At 38.3% G+C, this 25,075-nt stretch overlaps 1 long non-coding RNA gene across 1 annotated transcript in view; it reads right to left on the reverse strand.

Moving 5' to 3' along the window:
• Positions 1-5,626: 5,626 nt before the first annotated feature.
• LOC132087408 (uncharacterized) overlaps positions 5,627-25,075 on the reverse strand; it is a 28,925-nt gene continuing 9,476 nt past the window's right edge. The window contains exons 3-5 of the long non-coding RNA XR_009420510.1: positions 10,264-10,321; positions 6,676-6,709; positions 5,627-6,085 (exon numbers count right to left, since the gene is read on the reverse strand). This is a non-coding gene — a long non-coding RNA (uncharacterized LOC132087408). The remainder of the gene's footprint in view (positions 6,086-6,675; positions 6,710-10,263; positions 10,322-25,075) is intronic.

Genomic DNA, 25,075 nt, shown 5'->3' on the forward strand with positions numbered 1-25,075 from the left:
GATTTGCTCTTCGGTTGCAGGGCTGGGATAAAAGACTCTTTAGTACCTCAGGAGCCATTTCAGCAACACAAAACCCGAGAGGTGTTTGGACCTCTTTCTACGTTATGCATTTTTTTACTCTGCCAGCTCTGCCCATGGGATATCTCTGACCAACCAAGGGGTTCTGGCCTCTCCTGCCACCAGCCTTGAGCACCCCAACAGCTATCACCCCCCATGGCAGCTGTGCTGACCCAACCACAAGGTGATTCTCAGCAGCCAAAAGTGAAAACCAATCAGCTCTGGCTCTCCTTTTGAGTGCTATGCAAACTACAGACTTACACTCCTAAAGAGTCTTTTGTACCAATTCAGACATGGCTTTTTTGAGTAGAGCTTGGTCATATACTCAGATGCCAACCAAGCTTCCAAAGTCTAGCAGTTCATACTTGATTCCTATTGTTGAGACAGAGAGGAGCAATGAAAAACTGAATATTCCATCAAATCAATTAGATAAGTACTCTGGTTTTGCTCCTCTCTACTTCTAATTATCTCAGTCTGCCAATGTTGCCAGTGTCAGCACAGCTTCATGTACCAGATCATGATAATTAGCAGCACAAACTTCTGATCTCTGATGTAGGAATTTCCACCAATTAACAAGTTAACAGTTAATTAGGCTTAAACCAAAAAAAAAAAAATCTCATCATCTGATGCTTGTGCAGCCTGAAATTCTCAATTACACTGTGGTAGTTTAGTTGCAGGGAGCAGGGCAGGTGAGGAGCTGTGAAGCCAGGCAGATTGGGAGGCCCAGCATCTGGGAGGTGCTGTGAAACAAGAAACAGATGTTGGCCTCACAGCTGATAATGATAAAACAGAACAAATTTTCCCTTTCCTTAAAGGAAAGCTCCATCCAGGGTCAGCATTCCAACTCCATTCTGTGTTTTGTTCTATTGATTAAATCAGCATCCATCTAAAGGAACAAGCCATCTAAACCAGCAGCTATGTAAGACAATTCTTCACAATAAGAAGTTATTTAGCCTGAAATACCTCAAAATACCAAGCATCTATAGGGAAATGTTTAAGGTGCAATGCTTCTTGCTATGCAAGAAGTTGGAGTAGAGCTAAATGAATGCAAGTGGCAAACATTATAAAAAAGCTAATTTATCAGAAGAAATCAGGTAGTTTTGGCTTTACTTGTAACTTCAAGAGTCATATTTGACCAATATCCAAAAAGCAAGGCCTTTTTTAGTTTGTGAAATCTATCCTTTTAAAAAAAAAATCAATTACAAGACAACTAACTAAGGTGACTGAAGAAGAACAGCTACACAACCCAAGTCATGATAAAGGAGACAAAACAGCAGGGTTAGCCAGTCCAGCCTAGGAAACAGATTTTCTCTGTTGGGTTTTAGCAATATGAAAAGACAGACAAAAACCATGAAGCAAATAGCTTACTCTAATTGTTTCTTTCCTTCACAAAGCAATTTTGACATGTCCTTCCCTGATAATGACTAGATTTGCTCCATATTTAGAAGGCTGCCTCTCAGGCACTCTTTCCTCCCCTTTCAGAAGAAATAACGGGTTTACATATTTATCCTAACTTTGGTATCACTTTACAGGTTGGCAAACTCCACAGGACAAGCAGAATTTCAGTATTTCACTTGCAGATCATCAGAGCCACCCCACTGGTGAACCCTGGCACCATCTGCAAAGGATCCTCAGCTTGAGCAGGACTGCAGTCACCTGTCTGATCTTCTGTTTGGGCTCCTCAAGTTCTCTTGCTGTGCTGATAGAAAGGCTATGAGCACTCCTACTTTTTCCATAGTCTGTTGTTCCAGGATTGTTTGGCCTTAAACAAGTATAAACTACTCAAAAAAAAAAAAAAAAAAAAAAAAAAAAACAAACAAACCCAAAAACCAACAAAATGTTCATATTGTATGGCATAATTAATGACTCTGTTTCTCTCCTTAATTAAAGACCTGAATATCCCATGCTTTACAAGGTGCTACGGGCATTGAGGCTCTGTTCCTTTCTTTTTCCAAACTAAAAATAAGACACAAAAGGAGGAAAAATCTCTGCATGTCATCCCTGCTCCATGCCAGCTGCTAACCACCCATGGATGTGGTCTCCCTCTGCAGCACCTCCTGACACACATATGAGACAAATGAATATTTCAGGACTCCAGTGTGAGTGCACAGAGCTTGGGCTGCAATGAGACCTGCCTGCTGTCACTGCCTAGGGGATGATGCCACAATGAGTTCCTATTAGCATAGTTTAATCTTCAAGAGGGGTCTGGTTTAAGATAATATACAGACATTTATGATTTTTATTTTCACAACTGCCTCGTTAGAAAATTACAAAAGCAGCTTTCTACTGTAAACCTTTGCAGCTATCATCACACAAAGAGTGAAATTACATGAATCTGTTAAAGTTTACAAATATAGGAACTAGTTCTTTAAATTCAAGCTGCTGATCAGCTAAAATGTTCATCTCTGGAGGTCCCACAGTATTATGACAGCAGCTATCATGTCCATCCAATCAAAGTGAAAGGCAGGAGAAAATAAACCCCATAATCTTAGCTCCAAATTAACTTTCAACTTCGTTCGGAGAGGGAAAAAATAGGGAAGAACTACTCCCTTAATTACAGACTTTCTTTCTTTCTAATTAACCAGAATAATTGAAGCATGACTTCTTAAAAGCCTCTTGCCTTACATCTCCCACAGTAGAAGATTTTTGCTATCTGCCAAACAGTATTAAGTCTTGAAAAACTTCTGGCTGGATAATCTGCTGGCTAATACTACTGCACAGGGTACACAGTATCTTTCTTAAAAGCCCTTGTGACTTCAAAAAGTATAATTAAAGTTCTGTTGGTTTTTTCAACTCTGATTCTTCCAAATAGAATAACTAGAGATTGCAAAAGAGAAAATATAGTCTCTTGATAATTTGAGATTCATAGAAGTACTATTTAAAATCTGCTCACTTTATGGCTTTTATACATTTTTTTAAAAAATCAAATATTAATGGTAATGCTTTTATTTAATAAAAGCTTTTTTATTTTAGGAACACCTATTTCACTCTCAGCATGGTTTTGCATCATCCTGTTAAGTAAAATGTAATAGTTCCATCCAGTGGTCTTCCCCAGCATTGCAGGACAGGGATCAGAAAGTAAAGACATCTTTGCACCAAACTAATTGCAAAAATGACCTAAACATCAATGGGAAGGGCAGCAGTGACTTACTGAACTCACACAGTGAGTGCTTAGTATTGTATCAGCATGATGAGATCACAGGTATATAAAAGATTCTATTTGCACAACACCTCTGAAAGCAGATTTACCTGGTTAAAAGTAATTCCAAATCATAATACAAAATCAATTTCACTTAATTTATTAATTAGTATAAAAATTTCTTCTTCCATGGTGTGAAATTATTGAGTAACTCCATGTCAAAAACCTGTCCTCTCTAATTTTCTTAACATTCACCATCCAGAGGATCCAACTCACTATGCTAGAAAATAGAAAAGCACAGACAAAGAGACTCTCTCCTAGGAGCTCTCAGCATTGTTTATGTCCCTCAAATGTTTCAGCTGGAAGTGTCAATTCCAGATGTATTGGTCACAGATGACTGACAGTAACTTCTGTAGCTCAGATACAACTGGGAAAAAAAAAGGCAGAACATTTTCTTATTGTCTGTCTGACCCACTGTTCCTTCAGCACTCAGGGAAAAAAAATGAACAAACATGTCAGTGGAGTCCACTTGGCATCTTCAATGACAGGGAAAATGTTTGTCATGTGAGTGCACACACAATGGTCACAGAAAATATCAATGAATTTCACCAAATTGCCTACAAATGAGAAAGGCAGAGCAGGAGCTGGCAATGAGGTTCAGGTAGCACACTGCACATTTTGGTGTTGTGTTAGCAACTTTCACCACTGCATTCATAAATATTAGATTCTGTTAACTCTTTCTGGTGTTCTGGGCAACCTTCCTCTGACAGTGATGGTTTCTGCTCGCCCTGTTCCAGGTCATTAAGATCAGTCAAATTCACAAGACAGAGATCTTGACCTTGTCAGATCCAGTCACTCAAAAGACAGCTTCAGTTTGGGAAAAGCAGAGTGTGAGCTGCTATTTTCACATTCCCTATGCACTATGACAGGCACAGAGTCTTTGTTATTAAATAAGCATTATACTCCCACCCACAACTGGGCTTCTTCTCTTCCAGCAGCCCATATGGTGCTGCTCATCTTTCCTCCCTCTCCTCCCCTTTTGTGCTGCTTCAAAATACCCAAGATCCAAGCACAGGATGCATTATGAACAAAGCTTGCTTTACATTTCTTTCTCCATATAAGCTCCAAGCACAGGATGCATTATGAACAAAGCTTTTTTCACACTCCTTACTCCACATAAGCCCTGCCACTAACTTAGAAGTAATTTCCCTATTCAAAGATCAGCAAGCAAAGTTCCCCAAACAGCCTAACCCTGGCAGTGTTGCTTTCATATCAGGAGCAGTGACAGCAGATGCTTGGCTTACAGGGCTGCAAACATTTCTCTTTGCCCCTGGCTGCTCACTGCATCCCTGATTTTACACCCTAGATTTTACACTGGGGTACAGCAGACCAAAACAAGGTAATACTCAAGGCTGCTTGAAGTTCAGTGCAACTTTTTTGGCTTGAAAAACCTAGATTTGCCAAGTTCAGCCACTGGGAGGAGTGCATTAGTGCAGGCTTGAGCAGCAGGGGAATTGGCAGAGAGGCTGAATTGCTGAAGGAAAAACTGCACCACAAATGCCATTAAAAAATTACTAACTGCTGTCTTCTCCAGGGTAGTCTGATTAGGATTGAAATAAATAAAAAACCATACTCATGCAAAAAAAAAAAAAAAAAAAATCCCTATCAACAAGGTGGGGCAGGTGGATTCTTGAAATTCCAAACAGCAGCATCACCTTAGGACCTAAATGATCCTACCAGTAGCACACCCCTATAGGAGTAGCTTCCCATGGGCCCAAAACTCCATTTCTTAGTTCATTCCAAACCCCTGGGGTCGCACAGCTCTGGGATCCAGGCATCAAGCAGCCTTTGCATCTCTCATCTTTGTGCATCCCCAGCCCAGTATTCTGAGTGTTTTATGCTCTCACAGCTACCTGTGACAGAAACATCCCTGCCAAGCAGAGCATTAGGCACAGAGACACTAAAGTAAAATCCACAAAGGGCACACTCATTAAAATGCTCAGAGCTGACAGGTCTAAGTGTTTAATCACCTAGGCACAGCCCTGAAGCAAGATGGTCAAAAAGCAACAGAGACTTCAGCAACCACTTCTCTAAGCAGGATTTTCCCAGGAACCTCTTGGAAGTGTGTTTGAGCATTCCAGATGTCAGCTTGCACATCTGTTTCAGCAACACTGCCATACAGAAGTGAGCCCTTACCTGTAACCATGGACCTGTCTGTAAAACAAGACACACAAACACTTCAAAAGCTTAGAAAGCATGAAGCCTTTAAACAGAGCAGAGGGAAGGGGATACACACAACTTGTTAAATACTACCACTATCACTGGATGCAATTCAATAAAAATGAACTAAACATTGACCTAAACTTGAAACAGGGATTGAAGCTGAGTATTTCCTAATATGAAAAAGGCCCAAGCCATAAATCTGACTATCTTTACTCAGTCTCACAGCACAGTGTGTATTTCCAAATTAAGTTTTTTATAAAGCATAACAACTTTCACAGGCCTAACAGAGGGGGAAGCCAAAGGGCTGTCCTGAAGCAGCCTCCTATGACAGGGAATAAGTGTAGGTGCACACAAGTAATAACAGGAGAAAAAAACTCTTGGCTCCAGCTGGCAAGACCAGCAAGCTTGGAGCTTCACCAGGTATGATGCTGCATATAAATGTTGATGGTTTCATATTAAATTTAACTAGCTACATTTTGGTAAATTTATCTAAAGTCTTCCAAATATGATTTTTATTGATAAGTCAATAATGAATCAGCACTGTAAGGCAAAAAGCTGGATTTATCAGGCAATGAGAATCACAGAGGAAGTGGTACCATCTTATCCAGGGCAGACCAGGTATTCCAAGATGCTCTTGGATTTCAGTGGGTTGAGTAGTTAACCTTTCTGCAACAAGAACCATAATTTTTTCCTTGGATTAAATAATATAAAAATCCTCCTGTCAACATCATGAGAAGTACTTTTGTAAAAAATTCTCTCTCTATAGTCAGGATTATTCTAGACAGTTGCTCTAGTTATGACACTGAAAATTAATTTCTATTCATACTGATGCTATGCGTTGACTCCTTAATTGTTTGATTTAACTAGTTCGGAGGCACTACAAGTTCCACAGATGATGTCTTACCTTCTTATCAAAACCTGAGTAAGCAGCCTACAAATGTTTAGAAATTGGCAGAGTTCTGTATTATAACTACATTGACATATAAATATCTACAAATCCATAAGCTACTTCAATTGGGGAGCCCTCATTTTTATTCCCTTTGAAAATGTGAAATTCTAGATTATTTTATTCTTTAAACAAAACTAACATTACTAGTGTTAATAAACCCAAACAATAGTGCACCAAAGACTATTACTTTAACCTGACTTTATCCCTTCCATGCCATATAAGCAAGCACTAAAATTTGGAAACAAAAGTCCAAAATGTAATGTTGCGTACCTGAAAAGAAACTGGAAAAAAAAAAAAAGTGACAAACCTGGCAGTGTCTTGGATATCTCAGACTTGGCACTCTGGAAAGAGATATTTCATCTTGATCTCATTTCTCCTTTATTGCTTGCTTGTAAAAATAGATAAAACTTGCACAGCTCAAGGGTGTTGTGAAGGTAAATTAATTATTTTGAGAGAAGCTATTCAGATATTACAGTGATGAGCATCATGAAAAGCCCCCAAGGAAAAGAATCATTCTGACTTCATGGTAAGGGTCTGAATAAAATGCAGGAAATGAGGCCTGAGGCCTCATGTTGTACAAAACAGAGAACATCTGTTCATTAAACAAACTCTGTCCATCCAAAAACCTGAATAAGGCAAGAATAGTTTGGAACAAAAATAGCATGGGATAACATAATTAAGAATTACTGTATAGCATACAACTGGAGGCAAACGTCTGTTGCAAGAATCATTAACCATACCTAGACTATAAACTCATTTTTCTGTGAATATTATTTTTATTGCATGCAATACCCTCATATACTTTTTCAGAATTAAAACCAAATCCCACTTCTTTCACAACCAGTTTGTCCATTTATCAATGTTCAAAACTCATGTGCAACAAACAGACTGGGGGACTAAATGGCAGCAGTTGCTGCCCTGTGGGTTTTTGGGACAGAATTGGCCACAACAATTTCACACATTTGCTGACAAAAAAAAAGTCAAGAATGGGCAGCATTGCTGTAGGAAACCGACCTGCTCTTGTGGCAACAGACTTGTCAAACTACTCAACTCCCCCAAATAAACTTTGCCTTCTACCACAAATCTCTATCAGTCCTGCACTGTTTTTTACCCCCTGCTTCTCAAATCTCAGTTTTCCAACCCCATGCTTCCTTATAAAAGTTCAGGATCTCCTTTCAATATAACTCTATCCCAATCTTTTGACCTACATCACCTAGTTCTCCTGTAAGATTCTTAGTTCCCTCTCTTGCATTCCTCAGGCTAGACACCACATGTCCACCACTTGAACCTCCAGCAATATCTGGTTCATTTCCTAATCACCAGCTCACTTTGTTGCTTGCTCTGAGAATCAACACTCCTAGCCTCAGTCACCAGTGCTTCCATCTATCCACCTTGAAATCAAGACATGTTTTCTGTTTCCCCCCAAATCCTATGCCACTGCATTACCTCCTTATCCCAGCTATCTGACAGTGCCATCTGGCTGCCACTGTTTATTTCTATGTAGGATCTAATTCAGAGTCCAGTTCAAATTCATCTCCAACCCAGCTTTTCTTCTCCCCTCTCTAGATGTTTCCTCTAGTCTGTATTTATGTGGAAAACTCACACACTGCAAGGTGCTTAAAGATAAACATCTTCCACCTCAGTGCTGAATCAACAATTACATCACTATCTTCAATATTTAATAAAATATTTAAATTCATCTCTCAACTAACAAAACAGAAAAAAAATTTCTCCCCTTCCAAACATCTGAAGATATAAAGCTAAGATATTAAGATATAAGATATAAAAATATATAAAGCTAAGAAATTAAGCTTCCACAATGGAAACATGTTCAAATTCATGGGACTGTGTTACCAATACATATAAAATCTGAATTTCACTGATAGGTTTTAATGAACACAGACCATAAATTGATGCTATCCCAAATGTGGCTGGAAATGTCAGAGCAGCAGAATTCACAGTACTCCATCCTCGCGTGATGCTAAGCCAGGCCTCAGAAGGAAGATGCTGCAGCACGTCCCCAGGTGTGCACTGCTGTCCCTGCACACCTGACCGCGTGCAAGGTGCCTCGAGGAGGTTCAGGGGAGCAGCCAGCCCAGGTGAGAGCACCCTGCTCTGCCTGGATGTGCACAGGCACAAGACACTGTGCCAGGACCTCTTGCTAAGACACAGAAAGCTCAGTGCTAAAAGTGGTGGGGGCAGCAGGTTTTGAACTGAGCAGGCAACAGGAAGGTCCTGGGAGGTCCCAGCCTCATGCTGGCCCTCCCCCTGACCATCTTTCGCTTCCCCAATGCCTAAAGCCCATTTTCCAAGTGAAACACCTCATCCCTTTGAGTGGAAAAGCCTCCAGGAATCCACTCCAGGAGACAGCTATGCCTTCTCTATGCCCCTGCCTGGGGAATGGGGGAAAATTCCTGCTGCCCATCATTGTCACACAGCTGTGACAGCCAGCAGCTCCCTGGGAGCACTGGGAAAAACCAGAGCTCCCAGAGGAGTTTCAGACAGTGCAGCAGAGGAGTGTTGATAGGGCATGGCAATGCCAGCTGCTGTCCTGCAGAGGCAACAGCAAGCACCATCTCCAGGAAACTCCTTCAGCTCTTCCTGAGCATTCCTGAATTTCAGAGGACTTAATCCATGGTAGCATCAGGCATGACTAAATCAGATTAATATTGTGCTTCAGAGCATTCTAGCATCTTTCAGACAAACTTTACACCTTGTAAAACAAGTACCATTGTTCTTCTAAATCTTCAGAATGGTTCTTTTAAACCAAGAAACATTCTGAACTTATTTAAAGCATGATTTGGTACAGAAAACAAAGGCAAAGAAAGTAGATTTTACATTCTGCAACTCATGCAACTAAGCTGCTTCTCTCTTTAAATTATATAAAGAATTAATTTTTTCAACTCAGATAGATTAATCCCACATTTCTTTTCAGGATCTCAAGCCAAAACTTTTTAAAGTACTGCTCTGTACCTGTGGAAATCTACAGCTTCAAGTGACCAAATAATTTTGGTCAGGCATTTGACAGTGTGAAATCCAGGCAGATAGAGAAAAGTTTTAACAGGAGAAATTAAAAAGAAAGACTGGGTTCACACAGCTTGTACTCAAAGTCCACAGGGACTTCTTTTATCACAATATTAGTTCCCCTGAAAAAATCTCAACCTCAATTTATATAGCAAGGTTTTACAGCAAGCACCTCAATTTTCATAACTCCAGACTTGGATAGGTTTGGTCTTTTTTCCCCTCCTCCTCAAGAAATATTCCTTTTTTTAAAAAGCTGGCTGAGAAAGCTGTCCTAATTAATATTCAGTTCAGTGATTATGCACTCTCCCAAGTGACCTATATGTGTAATAGCATCAAGTACCACCTGCTCAAACTGTTGTTTTGCAGCGAAATATTAATCCCTTGTACCTTCTGTTACCAAGCTTGGATGCCATCTGAAACTCAAACAGGAATGATTCATTGCAGATGATTTGCAAACTCACTGAAATTTGTATAAAAAATTAGCAATCATGGACAAATAATATGAAATAATGCAGGGCAAAAGGCAGGTTACAGAACTTTAGATAACTTCACCCATTTGAAGTTCATTTCATTATGTGATGTATAAAGCACAAACTATTTTTAAGTGGAAAACAAGTTTTTCAGTTTTTTTTTTAAGCAAACCTTGCATATTTAATACAAACAAGGGTAAGGACTATAATTCAATCAAATTGTGTCTGTTCTAAAAGGTGTCAAGATATTTCACAAAAACCTATTGTTTCAAGAGTGCTGGTATAGAAAGCTGTACTTGATGTGTTGGAATTTGTAGCTAGAACAAATCACATTAATAACTATAGCATATTTTCTATATGAATTGGGTAGGAAAATCATTATATTTCTGACAACATCATACCTCTCATGCAAGCAAAATCTCATACTTCAAACATGTTTGTGCTGTTGATGGCACACAACTGGAAGGGAGAAAAGAAACAGATTCAGATAATTGGCAGCTCAACAAATCCAAAGGTCAACATCTGACTTCACTGACTTCAACTGGGAGTCTTCCTATTTCACACAAGTGCTTATTTAAAAAAAGATCCTCACGTGCTTTCTGTCTTTTGTCTACATATCTAAGAAACCTCTAGAACTCAGCTTCAGTAAATGTTGGTAAGCAACAGATCTTGCAGATCTGAAGGCAGGAAGTGAAACAGTTATGAGTAAAAAGGAAATTTTGCAAGCAACCTAAGGAGTTCATAATATAGAGAAAAAACTACTGCAACTTCTTCAAAAGTATTCTCCATGTATTCCTAAATACTTGTGCAACAAAAAAGCTTCCCCTTGTCCTGTGTAAATTGGGGTTCAAACAGAGGCAAATTAACTGTACATCAATTATACATAAACAGAATTTTCAAGACCACAACTTCTGTATTTAGAGACTGAACAAATGCGCAGCATAAAGCAACATGTTCTACAGTAAGAGAACATTTATTGCAATAAATTAAAAAATAGCACCATAATTTGTAAGATGACTCAACATAATAAGAGGGGGCTGCAGGGCTCATAAAAACCCCAGACTATCCAGGGGAACTTTCAGGAGTTTTGAGCTTAGCACTGCCAACAGCATCACTGTACCACAGTAGGGAAGACAGGCCCCTCAAGTCTGTACCAATAGCACTTCAATTTCTCAGCTCTCCTCTCCAAAATGGGTTGCACTCTACTTTGCCATGTTATGGGACAAAGCCTTAAATGTTTGTGATGGATTTTGGTATTGCAGCATTGCATGCAGTATAAGTACTTAAGTCTTGCTTACATCAGAAGGCATGTTTTCTTTTTACAGCTTTATCTTTAAACAGCTAACCTTTGGGAATTGCTGATCAAAGCCAAACACCAAAATCTTGAAAAGCAGAACAAAAAAAAGCAAAGACTCTATGAATGCCTTAACTGACATTACCCTCCCACCACACAACTAATGCATATTGACTTTTATGCTCATAGGGCTCTAAATTTGTATGACTTCTATAGAGAAATATTGCAGGCTGGTTGCAAAACACATACAAAATAAAATTGCCCAACAGATTTTTTTGAGCCATGCATTCAAATGCATTTTTTGTCATTTCAAAAAGTAACTGAATCAAATTAATGAGATGTATAAAGACTTTTTGAAAGACACGTATGGGAACTACATAGACAGCTCTCAAAGGTTAATTGCAGCTGAATCTTTAACCATTCTGTCTTTTCTGAGCTCTGAATGGTGTAAATGTACAAGGAAAGCAAAGGCTCTCCCTTGCCAACATGGCACAGGTGACTGATGGCGTGAAATCTTTCAGCCATCCTCACTTCTTGCCGAGCAAATGGACAAACAGCTCATGAAACAACATTTTCTCACTTCTGCTTATACCTGAAGCATCCAAGGTAAATCATGCCAGCTTAGTTCAGCTAAATACTACGTTTTAAACCATAGATTTTAAAAGGTTGAGAAAATGAAAAAAAGAGAAAATGTTTAAAAAGGAGGTTGAGACAATATGATCCCTTGCTGCCCACAGTCATTCCTGCAAAACGGACAGTGACACCCAGGTTTGTTCCAAGATTCACTAAGATATTGATTTTAGGAGTGTATTTCCTGTCATCTCAAAATGTACTTATTTTTGTGAATATTTTTGCCCCTGAAGAGTAGTAATATCCTCCAGCCACAGAAATAGGAGACATTCTGATTTCTGTATTAATAGATAGGCAAGCTTATTTTCCAAGTAAATAACTTGCAAGACTTGAAGTGTACAGGTAGTACTTGCTTATGGAAGAGGAGAAAGTTTTGATCTTAAGACACCTCCAAAAAAATTACTATAGAAATATACTTTACCAATTGATTACCAATATGGAATTAAACTAAGAGAGGAATAAAAGTATTAATTATTTTTTCAGTCAGTTAAAATTAATTTTCTTCCCAAGATGCATAAAATATGTACTTTGAGACATTCAAACTTATTTTAGTAAAAACTAGAACTTACAAAGTATGTATTTGATAGAACAGGATGAAAAGAGATAAGAAAAAGATCAGTTCTCATGTATTATTAGTTCATGCTGCTGCATTCTTGAGTTTTGTCTGAAAACCTTACTACAACTCATACTTACTAGCTATCTGCTAATCTTTATCAATACTAATTCAAGCAAAAGGTTTTTCTTTCAATTACATTTTCCCTTCTCTGTACATTTCAAAGAGCCAAAATACAAGTAGCTCAGTTTTCAGATAAAATTTGGATGCTAAAGTGGAAGTCCCTGCAATATTGCCAATGCTGATATCAGGACAGTTCTGTTCAAATTTTCTAGTGGCTCACCAGTTGTTACCCAGGTGTATGAAAACCATTGTAGCTATTGAAAGGTGCATTACCTTATTTCTGTCCAATGCAGTTATTTATATATTTACATTACCCACTGGAAAAGCATTGACCTCTCTTAGGGATAACACTAAACACATTAGACTATACAAACAATTTTATCATTCAGAAGTACAATTTTGCTATGTTCATATTTCAGTTTTAACAATGACTGTGGTAGAAATATTTTCTATGATTGAGCCTCTTCTGCTGCTAGTGCCAACCTTTCCAATCCTGCAGTGAAATCTGAGCAAAACATGCAGTAATGAAGTAACAAAAAACCTTTTCCTCACTCCCTGGCTTTCGTGGAACGCTGCAAACATTTTAGGAAAATAAGTGGTGCCATGAGAGTACTTCCCAAATGCAACCTGACACTGGATCAAGCCCAACTGTGACTGCCTTGAATAAAAGCTGAAATAAAATCCTTCAAAGCTCTCTACATTAAGAGGGGAAAGGAAAAAAGAAGTCTGACAGTCACTAGCTGCTGTGAAGATATTACAAGCATCATGTAGGAGACAAGCTTGGAAGCACTGAAGAATGGTCTTTTCCTCAGTTAATGCCTGACAGCTTCATCGACCTCAAACCACAGAATCTATTGCATATATAGGATATTTGGAGCTTCACAAAGATGGACATGCTTTAATATTCCTAGTATTCATTGTGTCTCACAATAAAGACTACAAAGTTTAGATGTGTATACTTCACATAATATTTTCCTGTACAAAAATTTAATCCAATAAGGGGGCTTGAATTTAAAAAAAAAAAAATTCCCTGCAAAAAAAAAATCCAGCACCTCAGGAACAGCCCCCCTGCCACGGGGCTTCTGCTTCAGTGCCACTGACATGGGTCAGCCACAAATCTGGTTGCTGTATTTCATCTATAAGCCTGCAATTTGAATTCATTTTATGCTGATAAATCCTAAGCCTTAATATGCTAAATCATGTACATTAAATGCAAGAGAAGCCACTGTGGCAATCTAACAAAATTCTTTTAAATCAAGGCCACAAAAGTAACCCCATTTTCATACTGAAATAATTTTACAGGGACTCTAAGTGATTATTAACTGAGTGAAGTCAACAAAAGGACTCAATTTCATGGGATGTTTCCATACCTGACAGAGAATCATTAGGATTTCTCAATAAAGTGGTTCTCTTATTCCTCCCTTTTGTAAAAGGAGGCCTTGAAAATAAAGATGACCCAATCAGTCACTTCAGTTTTATGACTATAAATAAAAATCGATCAATTTGAAATAAAAATAATAATTTTATAAGAAAACATTTTGGTATGAAAACATTTTTTTTGTTTTCCCTCCAGTTCCTACCCCTGTGTAATGTACCATTTTCATAACATTTTTTTACTTTCCAAGCACTGTTGCACATACAACTATGACAAAAATGAAGGTACAAAGATGTGTTCAATGTAGCTTTTTCCACCAGAAACACACCAGAACATAAAGAAAAGAGCTAACTTCCAGACAGGTGTATTCATCCAGTAACCCACAGTATAACACAGCATTTGCCAGTTAATAGAACCTCCCTCCATGCATTATTTGAACTCTACATCCATTTCATGAAGTCCATATCTAATTCAGTAAATGACAACCCCAAATAATGCATCACCTTTCCTTGCTGAAAATCAGTTTTCATTTTCCAAATTGTTTGGACCACTTGCTGTCCAGTGAATGCTGATCTTTTCCATTTTCCCTCTTTCTGCAAAGGAAGCAAAAACTCCACCTTCTTCCAGCATCAGGAGGAACCAGTGCATCATAGCATTGAGCACTCAGCTGCTACAGATCACTTTTTTAATCCAGTGTGAGGAGAAATTTGCTTGAGGCAGAAGAACTAATTCCAACCAGCATATGCCATTTTACAATCAATTAGCCAGCACAGCTGGATTTATGTAGCTGTTTCTCTCAGGGCTTCTAAACATCTACCCATCATTTCAGTCTGAGCACTACAAAACCAACAACACCTGAGCAGTGCAGGGGTCCCAGAGCCACATTCACTGTGTGACTTCTGTGGACCAGCCACCCATTCAGAGGCACCAAGCCCTGCTCATCATGTTTACTATTAGCAACAAAATTTGGTTTCACTTCACTGTCTCCAGAGCAGGGGTCAAAGCAGGTGCGGTGCAAATGTCCCATCACTGAAGGTGATCTTCAGAGGATGTGCTTTTAAATTGCAAAGTGTTTTGATCACAACACACACTAAATGGAACAAGTTTTGTCATTCCTAAAGCAACCCTGGAGCATCACTCACTACAGTCATAAAGACCCATTTTCCACTTTAATCTAAAACTTGAGGAAATGCACATATTAGAAGTGCATTAAAATGCTCTTAACCTGATTGGATTTTTAAAGGGGATGCAAGGTGAATAAATGGGTAAAATGTGTTACAGAGAAGTCTGAAAATTGAAATTCTAATTTTTGAATTATTTATGGAAAGTAGCATAGCAAATAACTTGAGTAGCATTTCTTTCTAACTTGCAAAATTAATCTCGTTGGCAATTTTCACAACTCAAGTCCAAGCCTACCTTTCCATCAAGGCAACTTCCCACAGCTGTGATGCTAAACAAAACACCCTCTCTCACACAAAACAATGTCCTTTTGTTTGGCATTAAAGTTGGGGAAAAGGGGAAAGAGGTCCCCCACATTACAATCAAGGCCAGAGGATGGATGCATCACTGCAGTCACCAAAAGAGAAAACCCCAAGAGGTATCACAGGCTGCTGGAGAAAGCAAATTCCCTAAAAATCCTAGGGGGTTTATATCAGGTGCAATAGTTTCTAGCAGAGCTTTCAGGGCCTCCACTTGCTCTGCTGATGAAAATTAACAATCAGTATTGCTAGAAATTATTTCAGCATTTTTGAAAAACTGGATCTTTCTAGTTTCTGAAATACTACTTATGTAACACCTCTCTAGGACAAGATTTTCAAGCAACTTCCTACCTAAAAATACCATTATTCATTTAAGGAAAAAATAGGCCTTGCTTCAAATTTACTGTAACACTGCACTTAGTATTTATTGTGAAAAAGTTTTGTAAAGCTCTTTATCTGGAAAAGTAGGCACACAAACTAAGTTCTGCATTTTGCTCCCAAGACTTGTAAAGCCTTTCTTTGCAAAAAGGACACATGAAAAAATGCGTAATTTTTTCATCAAGTAATACAATAAACTCTCTTTAAGCTATGTTCAAATGCAAGTACAACCAGATCCTCAGATATTTAAGATTTTCCATTAAGTTCACTGCAGCCATATTCTGAATTCATCATGAGTTGAATTCTTTTCCATTAGCTTCTGCTATCAGCTCCAGTCTCACAAGAGCACATTACAGCTACTAAAGCAAGCTTTACATAGCATGATACACCAGGATTTAATGTTTGGAGAGAGACTAACTGGGAAAATAATATAAGATATGTGATACATGGATTCAATTCTCCTCAATAATGTTTTTGTACTACTAAAAGATAAGAAACTCCACTGGACTGCTTTACTGGGCACTTGGATGCATAGAAGACCATTTTCTACTGTATTTCAAACAGAAAGGATCTATGGACCACAGCAAGAGAGAGAGGACACCCAAGGGAAATGCTTTAGAAATTACTGAGTATTATCAGCTAGTGCAACAAGCTAAGTAAAAGCTGAGTTAAATAAATGGATTTTCAATCTTTGTGGCTAGAGGCTTCTGAATCAGAATACCTCAGTAATTAGCTCAGATGAAATTTAATTACTCATAAAATTACCAATGTCTTCATTAGTAACTGGCCCTTCGGTATGGATTATCACATAAATCTTTTCCCATACCATCTCTAATTGAAAGTAAACAAACCAAAGCCTGGTGTGAACCCAGTCAACATACACAGATTAGGGCAGTATTTATGCTAGATCTCATTTTCTCCGAGCTCCAATACCCACTTCCAGTGCCTCACAGAGAATCAAACGTGACAGTAAATGCTTGGCTGGTCCCCTGCCAAAACCCTCCATGGTGACTCCCTGCCCAACTTCAGGATATAAATGGATGGAGCAGATCCTCCCTCTCTGAGGCAGCCACTTGGCCCTAATCACAGGCTTTGTGTTATGAATTAAACATCAAGACACGTTTGTCTGTGATCAAGAGAGCTTGGGAAGCTCCAGGGTGGAGCAGTGGTGCAGGTGTGTCCCTGTTCTAGAGTGCCACAGCCCTGTGCCACCCCAAGGGAAAGCCCAGGCACAGGGAGATGTCCCAGTGTCAGAAGGCAACCAGCCAAGTACTTCTGCTCCAAGAGAGCGCTCTAAACACCCAAGGCCAGGAGTCACCACTTTCAGACTGATTTGGTTCAAGGGCCTGGGGAGAAACCAGTGCTGTGTCTTATTCACAACTTGGCCAAGTTGATCAAAGAGCAGCTTAGGCAATGGCATTGTTCCAGGCTCTACTAATACTGGATGTTCAGGAGCCAGGACACAGCATTTGGTATCTTCCCAGAAATACAAGATCATGTCTAGGACTCTAACTTCCTTAAAACACAAGCAATACCTTCTTACCCCTCTATTGAAATAATATTCACATCCTGTCCACTGCATCCTACACATTATCCATTAATAGAGGAAGACAGAAACATAGAAAATTTACATTAAGATTATTGAAATAATGAAATTCTTTCTGTTCATGGAGTTATCAATACCATTTATATGTGTGCAACAAAATTAAGTGACTAGTTTTATTATATGTGCAATTTCTCAGCATGATACAAGGAAAAGGCCCCCTGAGGAAGGGGCCTGCAGCCAACCTCAAAACAGAGCCATAGAATGGTTTGGGTTAAAGGGCCCTTAAAGATCATCCAGTTCCAACCCCCCTGTTATGGACAGGGACCTTTCACTAGACTAAGTTGCTCAGAGCCCACCCAGCCTGGCCCTGAACACTCCCAGAGATGGGGCATCAATGATTTCTCATGGGAATTTATGCCACTGCTTATTTCAGTTTATAATCCAAACACAAAGCAAACCATATTACCATACTCACGGAATTCCTTTTGCCCTCTAAAGAAAGGAAAACCCCCAAGGAGTTCCTTGGAGAAATGATGTGATGTTAGCACAACATAATGGCTGCCTTCATCCACACGGATGTAAAATTTGTGTAATTTCACAAGGCAACTTCTAAGACAGTGAAAAAAAGTTTTAAAATACCAATGACCATCCTTTATATGTATTTCTACTACAAATCTGACTAACTTGTGTCTTGATTTACTTACAAAGTACTTGCAGCTTCCTTTGATATTAATTTGATCTTCTTTTTTTACCTCCTTACCCTTGGAGGAAAGTCATTATTACCTCTCCACAAGCTAAGCTAACCTAATACAAGTGGTCTAATGGAAATATCTGTTTTAACCTATGACAGTTATTACTGCAAAAACAAGAAGAATTAGAGCCATTTGTTTTCATGCTTTTACAGTGAGAGGAGACTGCTGCCTTCAGCAAGCTTGCAGAGCATCCTCAGTGAAATGCTTTCTGGATTTCTCTGTGGAATTTAATTAGAATGCATTACTCCCCAGCACCACCTCAGCAAGAGCCACCTCTTCCAACAACTGCTTAGTAACATTTTCACAGAATTAATGTATTTAGATGATCTGTATCCAGCCTTAGCAAAGAATCCCTCACTGAAAGCTCCATACACCTTGAAATACAGACTCTCTTGAACAGGTGTGCTAGAAGCTAATAATTTTATGCTGATTCTAGAAGTGCTCCATGTATCAGATTTAGAAAACACTGAGGAGTAGGCAGAGTTTCTTCTTTTTAAGAGGGAAAAAATATTCATTCAAAGACACACAGTCTGTTATCCGAAAGTCACAGGCCTTTTCAGTGGCCTTGTAAAGAACAAAGGACTATTAACAGGATGCAAAAATGCTGATTTAGGACCCAGCTGGGGTAGACAAAATAAATCACTGCTTTCCCTCAGAGCTGATGTCAAGAAAAACTACACACAACAGAGGGCCCAAAAGTGGTCAAATGTGTTGCTATTGAATTCTATTCTTATCAGAATTGTAGCAAATTCTACATATTTAGGCTCTGTTAATAAAAGGGTAGCTGTCCATCTTATTTGAGGGCTTACAAAGTTAAATCTTGCAGGTGCTCACTTACACACGGCCTGTGTGCATGACACCCTTGATCACATTTACCCTGCATGTCACTCACTTTTAGCTGGAAATAGTCAAAATTAGCTCTTTAGAAGGGTTTGGGTGAAGGAAAGAAGAATTTCTCATGTAAAAAGAGAGCACCAAAAAAATCAAGGAGACAAAATGATAAAGCAGTTTTTGATAGAAGAAATAGATGCATCAACTGCACACAACTATTCATGACTACTGAAGGCCAATTTAGTACTTATACTGTTAAAAGCAGTAACAACACAAAGCCACATGCAATAATAGAGAAGACACCTTTGGCATACAATTTAATTTTTCTGACTTGTGGTTGTAAAGCTCTTTTTGATCAAGATAAAATTCCATCAGAGAGGAGGCCAGCTTGGCAAAATATTCACAGCTTCAGAGATTTGAACAGAGCTAGAACACCAACGTGCCTGTTTAGCTGCATGTGCTGTGAATTCAGAATGTTTAGGCACACTGGAAGCTAAAACAAAGGATTCCTCACGACAAATACCTCACTCCAAACACAGGGTCTACAAAAGACAAAGATTTGGAGGAGTGGGGGGTTCTAAAGCTTCCACTGCATTTCAAATCCAAGATAATGACAGTGACCTGCCAGATGAAGTTAGCAGTTTCATAGGAAGCCTGTCATGCTTGTGTTTATTTTTCTCAACAGACATGTATGAGCCCATGCTGTGTACAGTGGCACTTCAAACACAGCATCTGCCTCCTGATCTGTACAAGAATGAACATATTTGTTAAGCTCATTCTGCCGTTGATGGACAGCCCAGTGAAACAATCACAGTTTGCCTGTCACACACATGCATAAATTAATATGCAAAGTTACATTTAGAATTGCAAATGCCCTCCCCCTCATATTTTTAAAATGGTCTACAGAGCAATAATAATTCTAGTTCTACCAAATATTTGTATTGCAGAGGTGTCTACACATGTTCCTGAGCAGGGAGCTTAGCACAGATGACCTTTGCAATTTCAGCCATTGGAAGAACACCTTACCTCTTTCTACACACTGCTCAAAACCTCACCTTTTCTACTTCAACTGAGATTTTAAGGAAAAAAAAAAAGTGAAATGACTTCACCCAAGACACTTGTAGATTTTGACTCAAGTGGACAGTGCTGAATATAAACATTCTGAAACCTGAAGCTGCACGTTTCTCAAAGTTCTCTTGGGAACTTTATCCTAGTCTAAATCAAAACATCTAAAAGTTTTATAGCATGTGATTTATGAGTCTTAGCATTGAAGACAAATTTTCAAAGTGCACTTCATGAACAGATCTCTCGTGTAAATGGGGTTATTCATTCATTTCAAATTAATAAATAATAAAATCATGCAGCAAATCAAGCCAGCAGGAAACTGCTTGGCACATAGACATATATCTGTATCTGCAATCTTACAATATACATGAAAAAAAATTGCCCTAGGCTACTTTTCAACAACAGGGAAATATCAGAGGTTTTATTACTGGTAATGATCAATGCCAGAGTTTCTGAAAGAAACAGATTTCAGAAAGATTATAAAGAGCATGGCATGCTTTCGACTCTTAACTATGCAACACAGTATTTCTTTTCAGTGAAATAAAACTTCAGTTCATTGCAATAAGGTTTTGCTTTTATGGTTGAAGCATCTCTGTATTTTTTGCCTGAAACTAGCAACAACAACAAAACTTACCACGTGTTATTCCCCTACTATCACATTATTATCCCCTACTTTCCACACAGACTGAGAAAATTGAAAATATTCATTTTCACATTTAGACAGGTCTAAACAGCTAAGAAATAATCTGAATTTTCTACTACCTATTAGAATAATGGAAACAACATTCTTCCCCTTGTATTTTTAATCATATGACCCTACAACTATGAAGCATAGTCACCAAGCAATGAAACATCACTTAGCAAGATGAAAAACCTGTGACTTATTTTATCTGATCCAGAAATGAGCTGTCAAAGTTAAATTGTTATGTAATTAATTGTGCATTTGCTAGCAATTTTTAAACTGTGAATGAAAAACTGTTCTCAAATTGCAAATCACTGAACACTTTCATCTAAAACATGAGATAATTCTTTGAAGACCACTTTCCGTGAACTGAGTGTTAATGAGAAGTTCCTCACTTTAATAAAATGTCACCCAATAAGTATAACCAAACAATTTTCTTTTTTTAAAAAAATATTTCTTAGACAGCCCTCACTGGATGGATTCCAGAATTGGTGTTGAGGTACAGAAAGATTTAAGATCCCCAGATAATTCGCCTCCAGAGTGAGCATTGAAATGGCCTCCTTAGTTGTAGGCACAAATTGCAATTAAGTGATTCACATGCAAGGCACTGTATAGGACACTGTGCCTTTATATTGCTACAGACTGGCAGGTAAATGCTCTTGGGGTGCTCTCAAGTTCCTCCAGAGCAGAGCTCGAAGAGTTATTGATGACCTTTTATCTTTGCTTCATTCTGCATGCCAAGGATGCCACCTCCCACCTCTCCCTGCCCCTTCTCTGTCCTCACAGGATTCAGTAGCTACTGACCATCACTTGTTCTGGCACATCTTGACAGTTTTCCACAGATTTTTTGGTTTTTTTCTTTTGGAAGTTGAGAATTGGTGTCCCAATTACCAATAGTAAAGCCAACCTGAGAGGACTTATACTGCCTTTCTTCCAATTAACATTTGCCATTCCAAAACCTTTTTGGTGATTTATTTCTCCTGAAGAAGTGAGGATCTAAACACAGAACAGCAAGTGGCAGCAGGAGAAAAATAAGTATCTGTTCCCAAATATGACACAGCCAGCACAGGAGCTGAAGGATGAGAAAAGGCTGAATTAACAGGAAAATAACTATTAATGTTGGAACCCAGGCTTGGCATCCTCATCCAATAAAGCTTTCACAGCACTTATTCATAGAGGGATCTGTTTTTAGAAAGGCTAAAATGGCTTTGCTGTTGGGTTTGTCTATTTTGTCTTTTTAATTTTGTTTTTCAAAGAGATGAAGCCCAAACAAAGACTGAACATTAAAAGAAACCTTGATTAAAAGGAAATATATTTCAGCCCAAGATATCAAAAAAAACCTGTTTCAACTATGAGTTTCCTGCAATATCCTTTTAATGGTTAAGTTCAAGTCACCAAGCTCTGATAGTTCATGGTTATGGTAATTTTTACAAAGAAGTGGATAAAATAAATGAACAAAGACAACTCAATACGGAAGTATTTTCATTTAAAATCCAACATAAATAAAGCTTTAAGCTCTATCTCAATAAATATACATTAGGACACTTAGTACTTGTACACGTTCCAGGATAAAGTGTTTTATATTACATGCATTGTATCATTCTCCTTACTGCCAATTTTTATTATTTTTCATGAAGCCTACTACCACAATGACTGCCAAGAACATTTTTGAAGCCTCATACATTCTGTTAAAACATCAAGAACACCATATTTTCCAAAATGAAAGACTTTAAATTATATAAAATGAAACTTTTTAAATTGTATGAAGTGGTCGTTTTATTCATATCCTGTCATCTAATCAGCAAGTTTGATTTTTGGCAAGGAAAATAAAAATTGGGTTTCAGGTTAGTGCCAGGAAAATGATTAATTCCTACACAATGGGAAGGGAGACCTAAACCACCTGGAACAAAACAACAACACCTTGCCACAGCAGCACCACCAATTGTCTGCATCATCCAAGCTGGTTTCCAGGTGATGACATCTGAGGTTCTCAATTACGCACACATTCATTACAAAGTTCTCATTATTCAATGCTAAAGCTTCCTGGAAAGCCATTCTTGAGGATTTAACCTGTTGCAAATTGCAAATGCTGAATCTTCTACTTAAAACAGAATCACAAAAAGCATGCACCTCATCTCAAAAACATTCTTCCTATATATCTATTTATGGCCCAATAAATAGCATGATGTTAGACAAAAAATCCTACATCTTGAGTTGCATTAGGCCATTAATTCAAGCATTTAACATTGTCTCAGTGTCTCTTAATTTTTCATGTAATAAAAACATAACAAATTTTGCAACAAAAGTTCTACTAGGAAGGCAAAACTACACAGTACCAGCTCTCATCCTTTTCACTGATTTTTGGTTGATTAACCTATGAGAACTGAAGGCTAGCAGTGTTACTTGTGCTCTTTTTGCATGGAACAGGAGGCCTTTTGTTTTGTTAGGTATTGCATTCACCTCCTGCACCAGCTCTAATTTCCTATGCATTGCTCCCCAGTATGGAGCAATTATTTTCCTACTCCCCATAGAACCTTTTCAGCAAAACCTGGATTTTCACCTCAGGTGCAGACTAACAAACCTGGGGGAAAACAGAAACAGAAAACACAGTCCTCAGAAAAGGGATACTTCTCAAGTCATAAGAGAGTCATGCAAATAAACTCAGTCAAAATCTTGCAGATTACTAATGGGGAAAACCTAAATTTATGCTTAGATAGTTAACATTTTGCATGAGAATTCTCAAGCCCTCTTTATTGCTTTATCACTTGATACAAAAACTTCATGGGTTTTTTGTCACTTCAGTAATAAGAACCCTTTTTTCCTCGACTACTTAGCACTCTCACCACAAATTTTCTACTTCCTCATTAGTAATGGCTATTCTGCTCAAGTTACATCCTCAAAAGCTAAAAACAGTTTTACCTTTTGTTGCATGATTTGAAAATTACATTGTAGTAGACTCTGTAATGATGATGTCTTATATTTAATTGTTTGCTGTTTGAGTTACTTTGGACCTATCTGAAATAGGCAAGACATGAAGTGTGTTCTTATTATTGGCCACAAAGAGCAATGTCTGTATGCTTAATAACTTGCACTTTTTGTCAATGTCCATGAAGATTAATTCTAAAGAAAAACACACTATTTGTACGTTGCATTAACTGTGCAGCGTCTTTGCCTGGAAAAAGGATTTATGACAAATGGAAATATAATTGATTGAAAGCAAAAAATGCTTTGTGATCAAATTGAAATTCCACAGCTCATGCAGAAGCTCAGCTGCATTACAAGGTGGTATGTGCAGCTGCCTTTTTTCAGATTTCAACTTTTCATTAGCCAGCACCTGAAGTGAGAATACCTTAAAGAAAGACTCTCCTAATTTCTTTTCCATCAAGAGTGCCTGCAAAAAGTGCTGCCTCGACAAATTAAGATCTCTTTTTTAAAAATGTAATATATTATTGGTTAACAGCCTTTTTTTTCCCTTTTTTTAAAGCTACTTGCCAATTTTAAAGTGGCTACTATTAACCATTCCATTAAAAACAAAACAAATCCTCCCTTCAAAATACAGTGTTCCTATCCATTAGCAAAGCTGCATAATGCACAAGACAGAAAGGTTAAGTACTAAATCTTGTTCAATTGCTATAAAAAAATTACTGGTACTTTGATAGGGTAAAGGTACATGCTGATACTGTGCTTTCAAATGTATTTGGAAACACGATCATGAGAGAAGCAGCAATCACTTTGCATTAAGGCTGATGCTTCTTTCACTGAAGCTTCAATACAGGCTGCTAAACCAAAAACAAGACTTTGCAGTTCAATTTTTATCTTTTCCATGCATAGGGGTATATACAAGCCACCTTTCCACCTACAGCATCCAATTTGCAAAGACAGCAGTGAGAACATGAGTTTTAGATGTACCATTCACACACATTTCCAGCACAGTACACCTTGGCCTCAAAAACAAATGTTTTGGGTTTGTTGTTTCCAAAAACTCACTCAAATGTCTCTAAGTGCCTTCACACACCTACAGTGAGGATACAAACACAGGTCTAGCCCCATCATTACTTAGCTTCTTCATCATTTAAATATCCACTAGAATTCCACAACGAGGAAGCACTAAGACAGAAGGAATAACAGAAGGGGTAACACAACAACAACCAAAGCCTTGAGAGCTTTGGTTGCCCTATAAAATTATTACTGTATCATCTGAATTTATAACAGGTGGTAGCACACAAGCAAAGACTGCTTAATCTTGTCACCTGGGTTTAATCTAGATTTGGAACTAAGCACAGGTCTTGCAATTAATACATTACCTGCAACTTTGCACATTCATTTATACAAAGGTGAGTTTGAAAGACTGATGCAAGAGGACTGATTTTCAGATAGCAGAAGTTATTATTATAACAAAAACCTGCAAGTCAACTCACATCAGACACCCAGAACAGATCTCAACAGGCTCTGCATGGGCTGGGTGACCTGGGAGCTGGATGTGCACAAGGCTGGTGTGGGCAGCAC

Source organism: Ammospiza nelsoni, chromosome 2, assembly GCF_027579445.1.
Source record: "Ammospiza nelsoni isolate bAmmNel1 chromosome 2, bAmmNel1.pri, whole genome shotgun sequence".
NCBI classification, from domain to species: domain Eukaryota; kingdom Metazoa; phylum Chordata; class Aves; order Passeriformes; family Passerellidae; genus Ammospiza; species Ammospiza nelsoni.